This window comes from Xiphophorus couchianus, chromosome 20 (assembly GCF_001444195.1).
Source record: "Xiphophorus couchianus chromosome 20, X_couchianus-1.0, whole genome shotgun sequence".
NCBI classification, from domain to species: domain Eukaryota; kingdom Metazoa; phylum Chordata; class Actinopteri; order Cyprinodontiformes; family Poeciliidae; genus Xiphophorus; species Xiphophorus couchianus.
The window spans coordinates 11399673-11407446 of NC_040247.1; positions in this window are offsets into that span (position 1 = coordinate 11399673).

A 7774-nucleotide genomic window follows, 5' to 3' on the forward strand; every position below is an offset into this window, starting at 1 on the left:
CTTTTTAAAACAAATTTATTGGTAGTTTACAGAGCTTTTATCACAGCTCATCGTCACCACAACACATCAGCACACAGCCAACATTTGTTCCCTCTTGTTAGGTGCAGTAAATGTCACAGCTGCCTTAGAAAAAGGCAGAAGTTCTCTGAAAATGGAAGTGAGAATTGCCTTTGGTTGTTACAAGAATTGAGGTTTTCCATTGCAATATGTAAATATTTCCACTTCTGAGGCGAGTCCTGCTATGACTGCAAGCAAAAGCTGAGCAAATGCAATGGCAGCATATATGTACAGTGCCTTGCAGAATGATTTACCCTTATACTTGTTCACATTTACAAATACATTCCAGAGTGTTTTTATTAGGATGTCATGAGAGAGACTGACAGAAAATAGTGCATAGCTGGGAATGGAAAAAACAATATCTGAAAATGGTGATGCGGATCTGAAATCAGCCACCATGAGTAAATACGTCCACCTTTCCCTTCAATCAAAACCATTGTACATTTTAAGACTTACATGTTTGATTAAATTACATTACACTACTAGCTGGCTACTTGAAGAAATTGATGTGAATTAATTATGAGACATCAGTGTAAAGCAGGTGGACACAAATGCACACCACTTTTCACTTTTTTCACATTAAATTTTTTGTACATGGAAAATCATGTATTATTTTTTTTCTTTTACTGCACAACTGCTTTCCCATATTGCCTTACACAGAATCTCAAGAAAATGCATTTTTACAGGAATTGTATGCAAAAAATGTATCCTGCATTTTATAACCTGATGAAATTTGACAATTGTCCTTAATAATTTATACTTCTAATTATACATTAATCAATTGTGACCAAAAACGACTTTGGGAATCCAAAGTTGCAAGATTTGTCAAATAATTTCACACCTACGAACATTAAGACACACAACGTGATGAAATACATTTCAAAACAGAAAGAAGAGGTTGACAGAGGGAAGTTACTCTGTAAAAAAGAAGTAGTAAAAGCAAAACTTAAACAATATATACCAAAATATTTTGGATTTTTCTCCTTCATGTGAGGACACATGAAAATCTTGAGTTAAGTCACATGCCTACTGAACAAGGTGGTTGACAGTTTTCAATTTAATTAAAAACTACGTTATTTATCCACAAAGGGAAATTACATGTTTTATCTTCAGAGTTCTTGTGGATGTTGATGCTGTGGCCAGGAAGGATCTTTTGTGGCAGTAAGTCTTGCAACATGTCAGAAGAGACCTCTGACCTCAGACTGTTTCTGTATGACAGTCTCATTACAGTCATTTATGTTATCAACTCAATTTCCAGGCATCAGAGACAATATAAAGTGCGCTCATTTAAGGTAAGTTTATAAAAAACACAGCCTTGTATTATTTGGGAGCCCTGAAAAATCTCACTTAGAGCAAGCAGTACGAAAGACAACGTATGTTGCATTTTTATATTTATTTACCTGAAAATATTATAATGAAAAATAAAGTCATTAGTCAATAAATTATTTGGTACATTCTAAGTATTGTGCTTCCAAGCTTAAACCAAGAAAAACTCAACATTGCATAATATCAAAATCCACCATGCATATTTTGTGGATTCAGAATCATAAAAGAAAACCACATTAACTTTTAAATGCCCTTTTGAACTGGGTGTACGGGATTGCTCATTCAGAATTCATCACATCTGACAGTGAATCCTATGATTAATCACAATTTTTATTTCCCACGTGTGACTTAGAAACAAGTCTCACCGATACACTCATCTATTTATATTAACACAGAGACAAATGAGAATAAACTCATGCTTGTCAGTGACTGCATTTCAAAATCCAGTGATCAAAGTTTACATGTGATCTTCAAAGAATTCCTAGATGACACCAACAAGGGACTCTTTGAGAAAACTTAAGCAGAACAAAAAGAGAAACTTGCATAAAAAATATACAAAATAAATACACATTATGATGTAATGGTAAGCCTGGTGTTCAGCCAGTACTGTGGTTTTTTGTCATGTCAACAGCATTGCAGGGCAATTTATCTTTGATGGTGCTGGCTTTGTGAATGCTCACTCATTTTTTCTGACTTAGTGCTTCATTAAAATGATAGACATTTTTGCCCTGGTGTGAGAAAGTCTTGTGAAAGACATTTCACTGGGAGCTATTTGTTTACGTTTTGTGAGATGTGAGCATAGTGGCTGAATTTCCATGGCTACTCATTCCTGAACAGCTGCCAGCTCTCGTGATCCAGACAAAAGTACAGAGCAAAGAAGAGAGAGCCCACACATGTTGTTAAAAGATTCAGTTTGCACACCAAAGGACTGAGCAGATCTGTTTTAGTGTAAAAGAGCAATACTTCAGAAGTTTGTTCGGTGAATATTTTTCAAAACTTAAATACTCCCTGGAGTTTGAAGAGAACTACAAACATTCTTCTCTTGTGCTAGATGCACAAAATGTCCAAAGTAGCCTTTTCCTAATAAATTCTCATTCATATGTTCATGACTTATTGTCTCAGTTAACTGAAACAGCTCGGGGGGTGGAGGGTTGTGCCTAAACAACATGTGTCACATCTAGAATACTTTACGTTCAGAATCTTTGCTGACTTTTTATTTGTTTAATCAGCAGCATTTGCAATATGCATAGAAAATGATCAACCAGCATTAATTTGCTTTGACAGCAGTCTGACTGTATGCATACATGTTGCCTTCACTACTTCACAGGGATTATGTGCAGCACTCCCACAAGTTTAGATATTTTAAGGTACTTTGAGTTGCATTCCCTTTTTTGTGTTTTTTGTACCAGTTAACGTGAAACAACAAAAGTAATACATGCATGCATCACCAAGATACAAGCAAAAGTGTACTAAATGGAAGAATAATCTTATTAAAAGTCCAGATATCTATTGAGAATATCTAAAATATGTTTAGGATTTGCTAATGACTTGTCTGTTTATGCTTTTGTCAAAACGTTGTACACTTAAGTACAATGGTAAAACATTAGAATACAACAAACTAAAAACTTCAGTTTATTTCATGTTTTTGTTTTTGAGAAAATAGTTCAAAAGAATAAACATGGCCAACTTTAAACTACACATCCTAATGCAGTAGTACCCAAGCCCCATTTAGGATGATAGAAATTAACCTAAATACTGAAACTGACTAAGAGAAAGCATGTGTATTTTAGAAATGTTGTAAAACTATAGATAAAAAAAGACAAAAAGCTACATTAGCTTTATAATAAATGACTTGATAAAATATGCACAGCTATGAGTCAGGGTCATGACCCTCCTACTTTTTCATTTTTTAGTTCGGAAATTGGAAAGTCACTGTCCAAACAGTAGTGTGTGGTAAAATATTTTTGATTAAGAAATAACTTATCTTTATTATTTATGCTAAACAATAGCACTATGTAGTAGTGGGATCAAACATGACAGTTTTGTCAGAGTGACATTAGGCTGTGACCCTGCAAGGACTTTATTTTTCACTTCATGTGACCCCACAGAGTGAATCCGATGCTTAGGGACTGTATCACTCTCATGTTTCAAGTTGGTGTGACTGAAATGTGATACGCGTCACTGTTAGTAGCTAAATGTTTCGCCACACCTTGCTTCCTGAAGATTGCTAACAGGTAACAAAAGGCAACATCAGCATATGGTAATGTCAGGATGGATTCAGACTCTTTTAACAGCACAGTATTCAACTTTTAACAATCTCCTCTTGACTCTTTAGACACTGAAACAACAACTAGATCCATTGCAGACCATTTGTCATGATCTTCCTACTGCTGGAGTATTAAAAATAGTAGTTGTTTTTTCTGTTTTTCATTTTATTCCTACATACATACGTACAGTACTTTTTATATTTGATTAAACGTTTAGTATTTATGATATCTTATGTGTGTTCACATGCTAAATATTGTCTACATGGCTCACCTGGAATGCCAGCTGTGGACAAGCATTAGGTGGTGAAAGTCAACTCAGTTAGTCTTGTCTAGTAGAGACATATTGTCTCTACAAGAACTTATTGCACTATGCAAAAATGCTCTAAAAGCATGCCAGCTAATGAGATGGTACTTGGGGGTGTGCCATACTGCACGACACATGAATTATGTGAAAAAATTCAAACCGAAAGAAAAAGAAACAGGTTTGAATATGAAATGAGCTTCATTAAAGAGGTGTGTGAGCTTTAAGTGTTGAACTCCTTTTGCTGTTGATTTATGGGACTTGAAACCTTGCATGATGCACAAGGAGTGGTGGTCTGTTTTTACTATGTGGCATATTTACGCATTCTGGAGTTTGAAGCATCTTAAGAGTAAATATTAAATTTTTTCTTCAGAGTCACATTAGGGATCATCCCCGTGACTTCAACCACACAGCCTAACTGATTGGAAGCTGTGATCCGATCATTTCTCCCAGTAGCTCACTTTCCCATTACACGGAAAGCACTGCAGTAAGCAAGACAACTGGTTAAACAGCCTGCAGCACACCACAGATGTTCATACAGATGGCCTTGTAACACACACACACATGCACTGACGTAACCTCATAATGTTAAACAAAGTCTCTTATTAAATTTCTGTCAACATCCATGTCATCGTGTCTCTGTGGTTGTCGGCCATAATATGAAAACTGGCTCAAACTGCATCAAGTTTCAAGATTTTGAACATTCCAGTCAGTTTTCAGGGAATGTCCAGAATTGCACCTGAGTTTTGAAAACAATACATCTCTTATGAGACGCTTTCTTTGAAATGTAATATGAGATCATTTTATGGCCATATTTTCTATCCTTGCTTGACAGAACTTAAAGAGAAAGATGTTCAACACATTTCACATATTTCCAAATAGGCTGCTGGAAAACAAACAGGAGGTTCATTAAAAAAAAAAGTAACGACTTAATGACTTAAATGAAAGCAACTCATAATTAGAGTTTATTATGATACTAATTTCTCCTTAACTTTGTGAAAACGGATGTTGAATCTAGTCCTGTTTCTTGTTTATCCTTGACACTGACCTCTCTATCTATCTCACTGCTGTTGTCAGGGTCTTGATAACAGCTGGTCCTTGGGGCTTTCATGCATGTCTCCATCTGACTGCTTCACAGAGTCAGTAGAGGCCACGTGCCTTCGTGCAGTGTTAGATTATACTCATAAAGTAAGATCCCTACATTATGCACCTACTGGCAGCTTCACACCCCTGTTAGACTCAAGCTACTACATGAAGGGGAAATTACTTGCTGATGCTGAAACTGATCAGAAGTAAGAAGAAAGGAGATTTGTGTGCAGCAGCAACAAGCTTATTTGTTGGTACTGGCCTCTTTTGATAATGTTCATCTGGCTCTATCAGAGCTCTTACAGCATCACACAGTTCGTCAAATGTTCAGTTTGTCATTTGGAAGGGTTGAATTCATAGTGCTTCCGTAAAATTGCTCACTGCAATTTCCCCAAAACGTTGCAGATATAGCCACTTCCAAGTATAAGGAGCTTGTTGCTCCAACGCCTCAATAAGACATCAGCGTCTGGTGGCTGATAATGAGCAATAGTGCTGTGATTGAAATATGAATATATGAATATAAGTGTTTACATCTGCCATTGCTGTGAATTTAAATTAATTACCACTTGAACAAGCTAATTCACATGTGATTTTATTTACATTTCGTATTTAATGAAAACACTGCAGTTGCAAAATTGTAGTTTTTAGACATTAGCAGAACATCAACTAAGTTTTGCAGACATTTATAATGGAAACGCAACTATGGATGTTGGTGCAGATGGGTTTGGCTGAGTGTTTAAGAAATGCATGGCTGACCAGGAGTCCAAATGAAAACTAATTGCAACCATTATGGGTGAAAAACCGTCAGCTAATGTACTGCAAACAGGACACAGCAACAGAAAACCACTCCAGGTCCATTTCTGTTGACTAAAAACAGAAAACTGAAACCAGAATTTGCAAAGGCTCTCCAAATTTGGACAGCAATACACTGGATAAACAATGCCTGGTCTGATGAGTATAGATTTCAGCCGCATAAAGGAGCACCACAAGGGACTGTACTCTCACTTGTCCTTTTCACTCTGTACATCTCTGCCTTCTGGTACAGGTCAGAGTCCTGTCGTCTACGGAAATACTTGGATGACCCTGCAGTTGTCGGGTGTGTCACTAATAAACAGGAGACTGAATATGGAGATTGATTAGATAGCCTGAAAAACTTCTCAGGCTCCTTCGTTGACAGCTGGTAATCGGCTGGTGATAGATGTACTAGCTTAGAAACCAAAAGGTCCTGCATAAGGACTTTAGACTCACATTTCACAATATCATTTGTTCTAGTTTGAAAACAAATTCATCAACAGTTACTCAATTAGATTTCTACACATTTGTGCTAAATGTTCTCTGTCCTGTTACACACCATATCATCAGGGAAGAAAGTATCACTTTCAGTTTTACTGTACAATTGTCTGACATCTTTAACTTGTCCCTCCAAATCCTAGTTTAAGTTTTGAGTATTTCCTGGATATGTCTAACCTCTGCTTTATTCCCCTGAGATGATATTTGCTTCTCTTGGTTAAAGATGTGGGTACAGCGCTCTGCATAAGAGGGAAAAACCTGTCTTATAGTATCACTGTATGCTTTTCATGAGGTTTGATGGATATCCTCTCTCTAGGAGTCAGCCAACTGTCTTCCGTCTTTAGGATTAGGGTTGGGGCAGATCTGATTATAAGCCAGTTTGTGAAATCCAAACTCTGTAAGTGTTTCAGATCAGGTCTCCTTCTAACATACGCTGCTTTCACACAGTCCTCTTGCATATGTCAGCATATGTCAGGTGGTAATTATTCAGATGTTTGCAATGTTTTATTGGCTTTTAATAGCTGTGAGTAGTGCTGTGACAGACCCCACAGAATCCATTTATCTCGTTATTGACCTCACATGACATTACCCTCTGCAGTCAGGTAACTGTCTGTAATAATCCTTCTAATTTACACAATGCATCCAACACAAAGTGGTTAAAATAAAAAAAGGGGTATAAAAGAATAATAATTAAAATGTGGAATTAAAAATAAACAAGACAATGGAAAAAGAAGCTTGTCTCTCAACAACTGTAAATCAATTGTAAATATAGTTTAATTCACTACAACCTCCAATTACCCCTGCAGCATTAAGAAAGTATTCTTGAAAAACATTTAAATTTAATTTAATAAGCATTGGGTATAAAAATGAAGGAAAGAATGGATCCTTCCTGTCTTCTGTCAATGGCTCAGGCTGGTTGTAATTCAGTGGGAAACTATTTTACAGCCACCAACGAAGCATTCCAGTATTCTGAAGTATTGTTTCTGACCAGGTCCATTGTTTGGTGACCACGGTACACTACTTCCAGCAGCACATAGCACAGTACCACAATGCTCTAATCTTCTTGTAACTTGATCGTGGCAATGAGTTCACTGTACTCACTGTCCTCCACCGTCACCAGACCTCTGGTGGATTGAGAGGAAATGGGAGATTTACATCATGAATGTCAACAAATCTGCAACAACTGCAGGGTGCTATCATGTCATTATGAACCACAATCTCAGAGAAATCTTTCTGATATATTTAAAAAACTATATAACAATTGGACCATGTAGGGAAGACCAAACATGGTCCAACCCAGTCCCAGAAAAGTGGACCAAAGAAGAGTGTGAATCTATATGTTTGATGTAAACATTTGTTTGCTTATGTTGTTCACCAGCCATTAAAATGTACTGTAGGTGTACTGTATTCATGGACAGTAACACTAACAATCCTGTTATTCAAGGTT